Below are 14,446 nucleotides of genomic sequence, written 5' to 3'. Positions count from 1 at the left end.
CTGCAACAGCTATGCTACCTAAGCCATTACGCCATCCCCAAAAATGCTGAACCACTTGGTGAGGTTGCTGGTGTTGTGCTACGGTATGTTTGCGAATATGTACAGTACAGTATGTACAGTACAGTATGTAGCCTATGTCTTTGACTGATGACAACAGCGATACTGTTCATGTTCACTAGGCTATATGGTGAAAGGACAGTTTGAATGGCAGATGTGGTATCTTTAATTTATATATATATATTTTAGGGGGTAGATCAGCTTTACTATTGCAGATAGATTGTAGGTTCCATCAATGTGATTGTCTGAATCGTTTCCAATCCCACATATATTTAAATATATACAGTGCCAGTCAAATCAAATCAAATGTATTTATATAGCCCTTCGTACATCAGCTGATATCTCAAAGTGCTGTACAGAAACCCAGCCTAAAACCCCAAACAGCAAGCAATGCAGGTGTAGAAGCACGGTGGCTAGGAAAAACTCCCTAGAAAGGCCAAAACCTAGGAAGAAACCTAGAGAGGAACCAGGCTATGTGGGGTGGCCAGTCCTCTTCTGGCTGTACCGGGTGGAGATTATAACAGAACATGGCCAAGATGTTCAAATGTTCATAAATGACCAGCATGGTCAAATAATAATAATCACATGCACTACAGTTGAAACTGGATCAGCAGCAAGGCCAGGTGGACTGGGGACAGCAAGGAGTCGTCATGCCAGGTAGTCCTGAGGCATGATCCTAGGGCTCAGGTCCTCCGAGAGAGAGAAAGAAAGAGAGAAAGAGAGAATTAGAGAGAGCATACTTAAATTCACACAGGACACCGGATAGGACAGGAGAAGTACTCCAGATATAACAAATTGACCCTAGCCCCCCGACACATAAACTACTGCAGCATAAATACTGGAGGCTGAGACAGGAGGGGTCAGGAGACACTGTGGCCCCATCCGATGATACCCCCGGACAGGGCCAAACAGGAAGGATATAACCCCACCCACTTTGCCAAAGCACAGCCCCCACACCACTAGAGGGATATCTTCAACCACCAACTTACCATCCTGAGATAAGGCCGAGTATAGCCCACGAAGATCTCCGCCACGGCACAACCCAAGGGGGGCGCCAACCCAGACAGGAAGATCACATCAATGACTCAACCCACTCAAGTGACGCACCCCTCCTAGGGACGGCATGAAAGAGCACCATTCAAAAGTTTGGACACGCCCACTCATTCGAGGGTTTTTCTCTCTGTCTTTTTTACTATTTTTCTACATGGTAGAATAATAGTGAAGACATCAAAACTATGAAATAACACGTATGGAATCAAGTAGTAACCAAAAAAAAGTGTTAAACAAAGACAAAGGGTGGCTACTTTGAAGAATCTCTTCAAAGTATATTGATTTGTTTATGGGCGAGCTCCCGCTCCCATCCATTTCCAGGAATCAAAGGCTTGATGTTAGAGAGCTGCCGCTATTAACATTTTAATGGACTTTCTTTTTTTTTTGCGTGTGCATGCATGTCTGTGTGCTCACTATTACTCGCTATAAAAGCTTATTTTTGTCCATACATCCCCTGAATGTCCCATATCCCATCAAAGTTGACCTTGAGTCGTGCTCATCCCCTTTCATCTAACTAGATGCATCATTTTTCCTTTTCCCATCAATGTATTGGCTTTAGACTAGAGGACAACCAACGTCCTTCTGATCCCCAAGCCTCCACCCCTATCCTACGTGACACACGGCGTCTCCAGATTGGCATTCGATAGGCAGGGCTCTTTGTGTGGCGCTGTCAAGCCTCAAAGCGTCGACACGGCCCCATTCACAGCCGGACGGTGAGAGACAGACAGACAGCTCGACTCAGACAATCCCCAAAACGCCAGTCATTCACCGGCGTCAGTGGAATGTGAAAGAAGAGTGGCATTGTGAATCAATCACTTAAACACAGGGCTTAAACAGGGCCTGAACACAGGGCTTTAGTCTATTAATCAATATCCAATTTGAATCTCTTGTCTCTTTAATTTGGTTACATTATCTCATTGCCATTTTAGCATCGGGGGAGAAGAGAGAAAAAAAGGAAAGACGGGGAGAAAAAGATAGAAAGAAAGACAAAAGGGAGGATAGAAAATGGTGTCTTATTAGCACTGGGGCCTTATGCAAATCTCCTCTGTAAATTAGCTGTCAAATCAATCCCTAAACCGTTTTGGAACGGGTGTATTTTGGGCGCAGCGGTTGGGCTGGCGAGCCCCACTAGGAATAGTTTATCTCTGCCTGATAGCTGCCCTGCTGCCTGGGTTGGCTGCTGCCTCCATCTGGTCTGGTCTGGTCTGGCATTCATTATTCCATCCCCAGCCCCCTATCACCTGGCTCGGCTGGTCCCTGCTCCTCCTGCTCCCCTCTAACAGGGGGCCAGTGCTGAGGCAGAGTACACACACTGGAATCCAGGCCTCGAATTTCCCGGCAGAATCGACGACCATGGTCGTGGATGCCCCCTTGTGTGGCCGTAATGCCCCATAAAAAAATGCCTTGCGGCCATGGTGGCCATTATGCCCTTAGGCTGAATATAATAATTATAATTCCCTTCTCCTGGCTGCCACTCGCCATGTTCCCGAAGACACCTCTCATTCACATGGCTCTCTCAGATATCTAAATTCTTATTTGCCAATGCCCGTCACGTGATCGGGTCCGTCTCAGGCATCACAGCTACGAAGTACAAGTGAAGACAGACACATCAGGATTCTTAGCGAATACCGAGGCATTTATATTCTATTGGTCAGCTTGTCGTTCTGTGCCAGAAAGAAATATTCGAAACAGACTCTGGGACCATTGTGAGACAATAGATTGAAATTCATACAACCACTGTACATCGAACAAACATTTAAAAGCAATGAGACTGATGCAACCGATCAGAACGTTTAGCTTAAAATGTTGATGAACTATTGCTTCTTCACATTATAAGCGAAGTTAAGTTCACACGGCAGTAGGTTATACACGCAAATGGTCCAAAATGCAATTAGCTGGAAAACACCATTCTCAAAAGCCCACTGCAATTGCGAGCAGTTTCATTTGACAGAGATTCAAATATCCTTTAGAAATGTAAAAAGAGGGAAGATCTAAAGATGTATCTACTGTAGCATGTGTTGCTAATATGACTAGAATTGTGCTGGACAACGGCTGCTGGACAATGAAAGAAAGTTATTTGAAAACCAATAGAACATGAGAGAAATAGCCTACTGGTTTCAATGGCATTTTGTGTAGGCCAGTGACAACAAATCTCAATTTAATCCATTTTAAATCCAGGCTGTAACACAACAAAATGTCGAAAAAGTTAATGGGTGCTTATTAAACATTCAATCACGAACTACAAAAGGAAAACCAGCCCCGTCGCGGACCATGATGTCTTGCTCCCAGACAAACTAAAACACAGAAAACCGAAAACACCGAAAACACTCAAACTTTTACAGATGCACAATCGAGAGCATCCTGTCGGGCTGTATCACCGCCTGGTACTGCAACTGCTCCACCCACAACCGTAAGGCTCGCAGGGGGTAGTGAGGTCTGCACAACTCATCACTGGGGGCAAACTACCTGCCCTCGAGGACACCTACACCACAGGATGTCACAGGAAGGCCAAAAAGATCATCAAGGACAACAACCACCCGAGCCACTGCCTGTTCACCCCGCTATCATCCAGAAGGCGAGGTCAGTACAGGTGCATCAAATCGGGGACCAAGAGACTGAAAACCAGCTTCTATCTCAAGGCCATCAGACTGTTAAACAGCCATCACTAACATTGAGTGGCTGCTGCCAACATACTGACTCATCTCTAGCCACTTTAATAATGAAAAATGCATGTAATAAATGTATCACTAGCCACTTTAAACAATGCCACTTTATATGTTTACATACCCTACGTTACTCACCTCATATGTACAGTGGGGCAAAAAATTATTTAGTCAGCCACCAATTGTGCAAGTTCTCCCACTTAAAAAGATGAGAGAGGCCTGTAATTTTCATAATAGGTACACTTCAACTATGACAGACAAAATTAGAGAAAAAAAATCCAGAAAATCACATTGCAGGATTTTTTATGAATTTATTTGCAAATTATGGTGGAAAGTAAGTATTTGGTCACCTACAAACAAGCAAGATTTCTGGCTCTCCCAGACCTGTAACTTCTTCTTTACGACTGTATTGATGGCACCTGTTTGAACTTGTTATCAGTATAAAAGACACCTGTCCACAACCTCAAACAGTCACACTCCAAACTCCACTATGGCCAAGACCAAAGAGCTGTCAAAGCACACCAGAAACAAAATTGTAGACCTGCACCAGGCTGGGAAGACTGAATCTGCAATAGGTAAGCAGCTTGGTTTGAAGAAATCAACTGTGGGAGCAATTATTAGGAAATGGAAGATATACAAGACCACTGATAATCTCCCTCGATCTGGGGTTCCACACAAGATCTCACCCCGTGGGGTCAAAATGATCACAAGAACGGTGAGCAAAAATCCTAGAACTACACGGGGGGACCTTGTGAATGACCTGCAGAGAGCTGGGACCAAAGTAACAAAGCCTACCATCAGTAACACACTACGCCGCCAGGGACTCAAATCCTGCAGTGCCAGACGTGTCCCCCTGCTTAATGCCATATGGTCAGATGAAACCAAAATATAACTTTTTGGTAAAAACTCAACTCGTCGTGTTTGGAGGACAAAGAATAATGAGTTGCATCCAAAGAACACCATACCTACTGTGAAGCATGTGGGTGGAAACATCATGCTTTGGGGCTGTTTTTCTGCAAAGGGACCAGGACGACTGATCCGTGTAAAGGAAACAATGAATGGGGCCATGTATCGTGAGATTTTGAGTGAAAATCTCCTTCCATCAGCAAGGGCATTGAAGATGAAACGTGGCTGGGTCTTTCAGCATGACAATGATCCCAAACACACCGCCCGGGCAACGAAGGAGTGGCTTCGTAAGAAGCATTTCAAGGTCCTGCAGTGGCCTAGCCAGTCTCCAGATCTCAACCCCATAGAAAATGAGTTGAAAGTCTGTGTTGCCCAGCAACAGCCCCAAAACATCACTGCTCTAGAGAAGATCTGCATGGAGGAATGGGCCAAAATACCAGCAACAGTGTGTGCAAACCTTATTCATTCCTTTACACTTGTGTGTATAAGGTAGTTGTTGTGAAATTGTTAGGTTAGATTACTTGTTAGATATTAATGCATGGTCGGAACTAGAAGCACAAGCATTTCGCTACACTCACATTAACATCTGCTAACCATGTGTATGTGACAAATAACATTTGATTTGATTTGATTTAAAATAATTCCTTCGACATTCCAATGTTCGGAGTTTGGCTAATCTACTTCGAAACAAGGTAAGACATGCCCCATTGTCACGTGTGCTCCCTCTCCGGCCTCTAGGTCACCAGGCTGCTCGTTGTGGTTCACAACTGTCACCTGCCCTAAATATGCCACTCCCTTTGGTTCCTTCCCCAGGCATCACTGTTTCTGTTCCAGTGTCATGTCTGTGGGTTGTTTGTGTTTCTTGTTTTGTATTTAGTTGCGTTTATTTATTAAAACGCTCACTCCCTGAACTTGCTTTCCGACTCTCAGCGCACACGTTACACCCATGAAATGACAAAAAAAAACATCCAGGTTTTAAACAATGACATTTATGGTTAAACAGTTTCAAAATGTTGACTGCCTCCACTCAGATTGCAAGGTGTGTGATGTTGCGGTGCACAACTGGCACTGGCCTTTCTCTCCTAACGAACAGTACCTCAGGTATGTCAACAGAATCAAGCCTTTAGACATTAATATTAATTACCCTACATTATATTTGTCAAACATTGCTGGCATTCAAATTTTATTGTGTGGCGAAATGTAGCGAAATGCTTGCGTTAAGCCTAGATATATGTAATTTAATGCTTGGCTACATTTTCTGGTTTCTCCCTCACGTTAGCATTGGTGTGGACATGTGAGGCTATTAGCCAATACGCAGATACTGTATCACCTACATATGACTGGCAAATTATTTATTTACATACACTTATGTTTCTCTTAACATAATGGCTAGGGTTTTTTGGTTTTCAAATTAATTTAATTGGTTATTTTGGTTAATGGCCTTGGTGCCCTAGCAGATGGTGCCCTGACCGTAGATTGCTTTGTGTGTTTCTATTTTTAGTTGGGTCAGGGTGTGATGTGGGTGGGTATTCTATGTTGTAGGTCTAGGTATTCTTTTTCTATGTGTTTGGCCTGGTATGGTTCTCAATCAGAGGCAGCTGTCTATCGTTGTCTTTGATTGAGAGCCATACTTAGGTAGCCTGTATTCCCATTTTTTAGTTGTGGGTGATTATTCTCTGGTTCGTGTTTGTTGCACCTGTCAGAACTGTTTGTTTATCGTTTTGTTGTTTTTGTATGATTCAAAGTTTTATGGATACAGCGTGGTACACGCTGCACTTTGGTCCTCCTCTCCTTCTCCCGACGACCATCGTTACAGATGGTCTTCGTGCCCTGGCAGATTGGGCACCTCTTGAAGTCCACATGGTCTTGCCACTAAAATCTCGAAATTCCAGGCTTGCTGGCAACCCATTAACGCTTGTCATAGGCCTACTTTTTAGGAAATCCAGGGCAGCGTCCCAAATGGTACCCTATTCCCTTTATAGTGCAGTACTTTTGACCTTGGAGCTCTGGTCAAAAGTAGTGCACTATATACAGCAGGCAATAGGGTGCCATTTGGGACGCTGTCAAACGCATACACTACTGTATGAGAATTTTACCAGATCAACACGGAAGATTGCTTCCACTCTATTCGAAAAACAAGTGCAGGCTTTTAACCTATCAAGGTGGTGATGAGCACTTGATGGGTTGTATACACAGCCTGAAGAGCTTCCTACTGGACCAGTCTTGGTGACCCGCTGCGTTAGAATATTGCTGTTGATGTACTGAACACTGTACACATTAACAAGCCTCACGATGAGCACAAGACATTGAAAAGGTGTTGAAAATAGCTATTTTTGGTGGAAAGGACGTTGAAAATACCTTTCTTAAAGGTGCTCACTGGGCTACTTCTATGAAGTTTGACGCAATGGTAGAGTCATCTTTTCATGAACCCCTATCACTATCGCAATACTCAAAGCTCTGAATTGGAAATGTATGAATCACTCTCTATGCACTACTTAAGCCTATTACTTTGCAGTTTGTTCTTTGACGTTTCAAGTTCACTGTCATCTATTGAAGTCTTCCCTTTGTGCGGCATAGTTTTATTTTTGATTCATCAAAGCCCATCCGTGATCTAATGTGTTTCCCACCTCCGGCTTGCTTTGTCACGCACATAATTCAATCATTCTGAACAAAAATGCAACGATCCACAAGATAGAAGCTACATTAATCAAACGCATTGCACAGATTCTACAAAACACAAGGCACAAAAGACTTCAGTCTGTGGTTGACTGGTAACCTCTTTCCCACAACGCTCCCACACCATAACTCACTACTACTGGGCCTAACCCCCCCCATTCCAGCAGTAGCATCCCCTCCCCCCTCGCTCATCTCCCCAGCCAGCCACAACAGAGCTCAGTGTCCGCAGCTGGAGTCTGGACAGAGCGACGGTGGGTGGGATATGGAAAGGGAAGGGGAGGGGGGACGTTTGGGTGTGGGGAGGGTACGCCATGAAAGGACATCTTGTGTCCCCCATGTGCAGCTGTTGGCTGCTGTGGTGGTGGTGGGCGAGAGGCGAGAGAGTGCCACCGCCAGCTTTCTGTCTCTGGCTCCTTTCTCAGTGTCTCAACACACTGTCCCCTTTATCAGGGCTGCCAGCCCCCCGGCCACAAGTCTCCTCTTTGTGTGGTCCCCCCAGCTATCTAACACAGCAGAGCTCTGTTTCCATGTCCCTCTCTGCCCCCCCCTCCCGGTCCCTGTCCATACACTTCAAAGGACAGAGCTTTGGGTTGGGGTTGAGGTAGGCCCTGGCATCTCCCTGGGCAGCCCCGTTGGGGTCTTTAGGTGTCCTTTGACTACCAGGTCACCCTATCTCACTCTTGGAAATGTGCATGGTCTTGACCTGTGGCTGTGAGAGTGGCCCGGATGCTAAATAAAGAAGGAATTTATGCATGTCTCCATTCTCAGATACGCAATATAACTAGGCTTATGTTTGACTTGCTGCAAGCAGCCATTGCAGCTGACACTGTAATGTTTCAAAGGGAAGTTAACAATGATGAGTTATTATGGTGGAGATGATGCATTATAATACTTGATGCAGCACTTTGTTTTCTGAATCAGCTCTGTTTGTGTGTGTGTGTGTGTGTGTGTGTGTGTGTGTGTGTGTGTGTGTGTGTGTGTGTGTGTGTGTGTGTGTGTGTGTGTGTGTGCGCGCGCGTGTGTGATGACGGGGTTTAGGGTAGTGCAGAAAATCACAGATGCAATTTGCACGGCTCTCTTGTTTGCTTGCTGTGATGAATCTCATCCCTAATGGGATGCAACAAACATTCCTTATGAGGGAGCAATGTAGTCCGTCATCCAGCAAATTCCTCTCTTTTCAGGAACAGCAGTTATTTACAGTGCCTTCAGAGAGTATTGACACCCCTTAACTTTTTCAACACTTTGTTGTGTTACAGCCTGAATTTAAAATGGATTATATTGAGATTGTTTTGTCACTGGCTCACGCACAATACTCCATAATGTCAATGTGGAATCATTTTTTCCCCAAATGTTTAAAAGCTGAAATGTCTGGAGCCAGTAAGTGTTCAATCACTTTTATGGCAAGCCTAAATAAGTTCAAGAGTAAAAATGTGCTTAACAAGTCACATAATAAGTTGCATGGACTCACTATGTGTGCAATAATCATGTTTAATATGATCTCTGTACCCCACACATACAGATACATGTAAGGTCCCGCAGTCGAGCAGTGAATTTCAAACACAGATTCAACCACACAGACCAGGGAGGTTTTCCAATGCCTCCTAAAAGTAGACATTGAATACCCCTTTGAGCATGGTGAAGTTATTATTTACACTTTGGATGGTGTATCAATACACCCAGTCACCACAAAGATACAGGCGTCCTTCCTAACTCATTTGTCGGAGAGGAAGGAAACCATGAGGTCAATGGGGACTTTAAAACAGTTACAGAGTTTAATGGCTGTGATAGAAGAACACTGAGGATGGATCAACAACATCGTAGTTACTCTACAATACTAACCTAATTAACAGAGTGAAAAGAAGGAAGCCTGTACAGAATAAAAAATATTCCAGGCACTAAAGTGGTACTACAAAAAATGTGTCAAAGCAATTCAATTTGTCCTGAATACAAAGTGTTATGTTTGGTGCAAATCCAATACAACACATTACTGAATACCACTCTCAATATTTTCAAGCATAGTGGTGGCTGCATCATGTTATTGGCATGCTTGTATCGTTAAGGGCTGGAGAGTTTTTAGGATAAAAAAGAAACGGAATGGAGTTAAGCACAGGCAAAATCCTAAAGGAAAACCTGGTTCAGTCTGCTTTCCACCACCCCTGTGAGATGAATTCATCATTAAGCAGGACAATAACCTAAAACACAAGGCCAAATCTACACTGGAGTTGCTTACCAAGAAGACAGTGAATGTTCCTGATTGGCCGAGTTACAGTTTTGACTTAAATCTATGGCAAGACTTGAAAATGGTTGTCTAGCAATGATCAAAAACCAAGTGAGAGAGCTTTAACAATTTTTAAAAAGAATAATGGACAAATATTGCACAATCCAGGTGTGCTAAAGACTCACAGCTTTAATTACTGCCAAAGGTGAATATAACATGTATTGACTCAGGGGTGTGAATACATACGTCAAATTAAAGCAAGAGAGGGTATGCTAAACAACTTTTTTAGTACAGCTGTGCTGCGGTCATAGGTACTAAAAAAGTAATTTTGCACAACCTTGAGTGTACAATTGCTTTTATACAACGGGTTACCAATGAAATAAAAATTATTATTTTGATTCATGTATTCATAGGCTACTACACTGCTCAAAAAAATAAAGGGAACACTTAAACAACACAATGTAACTCCAAGTCAATCACACTTCTGTGAAATCAAACTGTCCACTTAGGAAGCAACACTGATTGACAATAAATGTCACATGCTGTTGTGCAAATGGAATAGACAACAGGTGGAAATTATAGGCAATTAGCAAGACACCCCCAATAAAGGAGTGGTTCTGCAGGTGGGGACCACAGACCACTTTTCAGTTCCTATGCTTCCTGGTTGGTCACGTTTGAATGCTGGCGGTGCTTTCACTCTAGTGGTAGCATGAGACGGAGTCTACAACCCACACAAGTGGCTCAGGTAGTGCAGCTCATCCAGGATGGCACATCAATGCGAGCTGTGGCAAGAAGGTTTGCTGTGTCTGTCAGCGTAGTGTCCAGAGCATGGAGGCGCTACCAGGAGACAGGCCAGTATATCAGGAGACGTAGAGGAGGCCGTAGGAGGGCAACAACCCAGCAGCAGGACCACTACCTCCGCCTTTGTGCAAGGAGGAGCACTGCCAGAGCCCTGCAAAATGACCTCCAGCAGGCCACAAATGTGCATGTGTCTGCTCAAACGGTCAGAAACAGACTCCATGAGGGTGGTATGAGGGCCCGACGTCCAGAGTCTGGAGACGCCGTGGAGAACGTTCTGCTGCCTGCAACATCCTCCAGCATGACCGGTTTGGCGGTGGGTCAGTCATGGTGTGGGGTGGCATTTATTTGGGGGGCCGCACAGCCCTCCATATGCTCGCCAGAGGTAGCCTGACTGCCATTAGGTACCGAGATGAGATCCTCAGACCCCTTGTGAGACCATATGCTGGTGCGGTTGGACCTGGGTTCCTCCTAATGCAAGACAATGCTAGACCTCATGTGGCTGGAGTGTGTCAGCAGTTCCTGCAAGAGGAAGGCATTGATGCTATGGACTGGCCCGCCCGTTCCCCAGACCTGAATCCAATTGAGCACATCTGGGACATCATGTCTCGCTCCATCCACCAACATGGATGTTGCACCACAGACTGTCCAGGAGTTGGCGGATGCTTTAGTCCAGGTCTGGGAGGAGATCCCTCAGGAGACCATCCGCCACCTCATCAGGAGCATGCCCAGGCGTTGTAGGGAGGTCACACAGGCACGTGGAGGCCACACACACTACTGAGCCTCATTTTGACTTGTTTTAAGGACATTACATCAAAGTTGGATCAGCCTGTAGTGTGGTTTTCCACTTTAATTTTGAGTGTGACTCCAAATCCAGACCTCCATGGGTTGATAAATTTGATTTCCATTGATAATTTTTGTGTGATTTTGTTGTCAGCACATTCAACTATGTAAAGAAAAAAGTATTTAATAAGAATATTTCATTCATTCAGATCTAGGATGTGTTATTTTAGTGTTCCCTTTATTTTTTTGAGCAGTGTATTTCATCGCTCAACGAAAATATAGACCTAGTCCCGACTCCTGACACATGGTTGCTAGCCAAGCCGACAGGCCGTTCATTCTGGTTAGGTTGCCAAAGACGCGACCCAGTCATTAAGTATTTTTGTTCTATATCTATGGACACGACCCAGTCGTTCGTTCTAAATGTTTCTCTTATCCCATGCTTTCTAGCTAGCGAACTATGACTAATGCAGTTTGGTCAAACAGTGAAGCTATAATAACAGCAAAATACAGTGGTTGCTCCACTAAAAGTTTTGCAATTATGCTGCGGGACTTAGAGGTCATTTGTGGTTTAGTACGGTACCCTGCGTCACCACTTCATTGCTCCAGACCAGCGCAAGAGAGCGTTAGTGCACTGATTGCGCTTTTGGGTCCTACTGTGTCACTAACTGTCAATGAATTGGCGACATAGACCTAAATAGAAACTGATAATTGTGCACAACTTCAGTGTTACTTACTAAAACTGTTGTTACACTAAGGTTTTTATTATTTGATTTTGGTCTTACTGTAATACTGTAGGCCACTCCCGACCGGTCACGTTATTCAGCGGCTGAGTGGTGCAACTGTTTAAGACACTGCATAACAGTGCAAGCTGTGTTGCTACAGATGCTGGTTCAATACCCGTGCTGCCCTCAACTGGGAGACCCATGAGATGATTGTAGGTTTTTGGTTTCTCTCCCTCTAAAAACATAAATATTTCTAAATAACAAAGTGGCTTTATTTACAAATTAGTAACAATGTCTCACCCCATGTTCAAAAATTGTATTTTTCCTCGCTCTGTAATGAACACGAGGGGAGACAGAGTGCTGGTTTCAAGCGCAGGGCGCAGCAGGTGTTTATTGCAAAGGACCACAGGAGGAGGCAGGTAGCTGGGTCCAGGGGCAGGCAGAAGGTCATACACAGGGGGTCCAAAAGTGCAACAGTACAGGCAGGGAAAAGGCTAGTAGCGTCGTCCGGAAGGTCAGGCAATAGGTTGATAACAGGAAATCCGATAGGCTAAAGTACAGGCAGGGAATAGGCAAAAGGCGTCGTTAGTGAGGCAGGCAAAAACTAGAATACACGGAAGGATTAAATTATGGGGAAAAACAGAGCTCCGAATAGAAGTGTGTCACAAAACAAACAATACCTCACAGTGATGGGGTGCAAAGAACTGAACTAAATAGTGTGTGATAATGACATACAGGTGTGTGAACAGGTGATCAGAATTCAGGTGATTGGGATCTGGAGAGTGAGCTGCGTTTAGGGGATCTAGGTGTTTGAGAGTGTGAGTTGGAAGCAGACATTACGCGCTCATTTTACATTATTTGAAAACGAAATCATCACCAAAATGTAATTTTTTTAAACAAAGCGATTATTGTTATTATTATTATTCATTTATAATTACATAAAAGCCCGTTGGATATTCTCACAGAGAATGTTATTAGCAGGACAATGTATATATGTCATATTGTTCATGTCTGCCGAGTGGCGCACAATGGGATTGCCTTACAGAGAACTCCAGCTGAAAAGCGAGCGAGGTTCAAGTCAGGAGGGCAGCTGGCACCGGATGGGCCGCAGAGCCGCCCACAGAAGACCGACCTAGCCCATGGGGAAGGGAGGAGGAAGAAGGGGGAGGTAGGGTGGAACCCCACCCCGCCACACTGGCAACACATTAAGGAGCATTGCACTAATAATGGTGCTGACTTGGGAAATGTTCCTGCTGTTCTGTTCTTAGTGTCAGTCTGCACATTTAAACTAAAACAATGTAACTAATAATGGCATCTTATGCTTTTTAAGAAATACTCTTTCAAAATGCCGATGTTTATTTAGTTATGGATCCATAACGAATTACTATTGGAATAAATATCACTGAATTACAGAAATATCCTCCAATCCTCTATATGTAATTATTGGTGGAGAGTCACGTCATATTTTTCGATGTACTGTAGGTCTACCGTAGGCGACATTAGTCTCACTAGTGTTGAGTAATGTGCTGTTAAAAGTGGTGGACTTATTTATTTAAAGAGCATATTGAAGCTAGAAGCAATTGGATTTGAAGCAATAGACTACAACTATTTTAGTACCGTTTCGTGCTGCTCTGAGACAAGATTGGGGACTGGTCCTGATAAATCAACAAGATTTTTATTTCACTGAATCTCCGTTTGGGTATTGGTTAGACTAGAATTAGAAAATTAGGGTGTAGACATGTTATGCTCTTAGTGTAACCTCTATTTAACTAGGCAAGTCAGTTAAGAACAAATTCTTATTTACAAGGACAACCTCCTCTTTCCTCCCCGTCATGGAATATAACCCTGGTCTCCTGCGTGCCTGCACGACACAGGAATTATTTAGTTAACCTGTGGAACCCCGTTCCGCTAGCGTAACCCCCCCGCAACAGCCAGTGAAAGTGCAGGTCTCCAAATTCAAAACAACAAAAATCTCAATATTAAATTTTCCTCAAGCATACAAGTATTTTGCACCATTTTAAAGATATAATTAGCATTAATCCAGCCACACTGTCTGATTTCAAAAAGGATTTACAGCGAAAGCACCACAAACGATTATGTTAGGTCACCACCAAGCCACAGAAAAACACAGCCACTTTTCCAGCCAAAGAGAGGAGTCACAAAAAGCACAAATAGAGATAAAATTAATCACTAACCTTTGATGATTTTCATCATATGACACTCATAGGACTTCATGTTAGACAATACATGTATGTTTTGTTTGATAAAGTTCATATTTATATAAAAAAATCAGAGTTTACATTGGCACGTTACATTCAGTAGTTCTAAAACATGCGGTGATTGTGCAGAGAGCCACATCAAATTACAGAAATACTCATAATAAACATTGACAATTCTCCTTAATGCAACCGCTGTGTCAGATTTTTAAAAAACTTTACGGAGAAAGCAAATCATGCAATAATCTGAGTACAGCCTTTAGACAACAAAGCAGCCAAAAAGATACCCGCCATATTGGGTAGTCAACATTACTCAGAAATAGCATTTTAAATATTCACTTAACTTTGAGGATCTTC

The 14,446-nt window shown here is 43.7% G+C and overlaps 1 protein-coding gene across 1 annotated transcript in view; it reads left to right on the top strand.

The window, feature by feature from the left end:
• LOC139383359 (PARK2 co-regulated) overlaps positions 1 to 14,446 on the top strand; it is a 245,887-nt gene that overhangs the window by 130,037 nt on the left and 101,404 nt on the right. The gene's annotated exons all lie outside the window — the stretch shown is intronic.

The sequence above is a fragment of the Oncorhynchus clarkii genome, chromosome 25 (genome assembly GCF_045791955.1).
Source record: "Oncorhynchus clarkii lewisi isolate Uvic-CL-2024 chromosome 25, UVic_Ocla_1.0, whole genome shotgun sequence".
Classification (NCBI taxonomy): Eukaryota; Metazoa; Chordata; class Actinopteri; order Salmoniformes; family Salmonidae; genus Oncorhynchus; species Oncorhynchus clarkii.
Note: the sequence above shows the minus strand (reverse complement) of the source record. Positions and strands in the feature narration are given on the sequence as shown.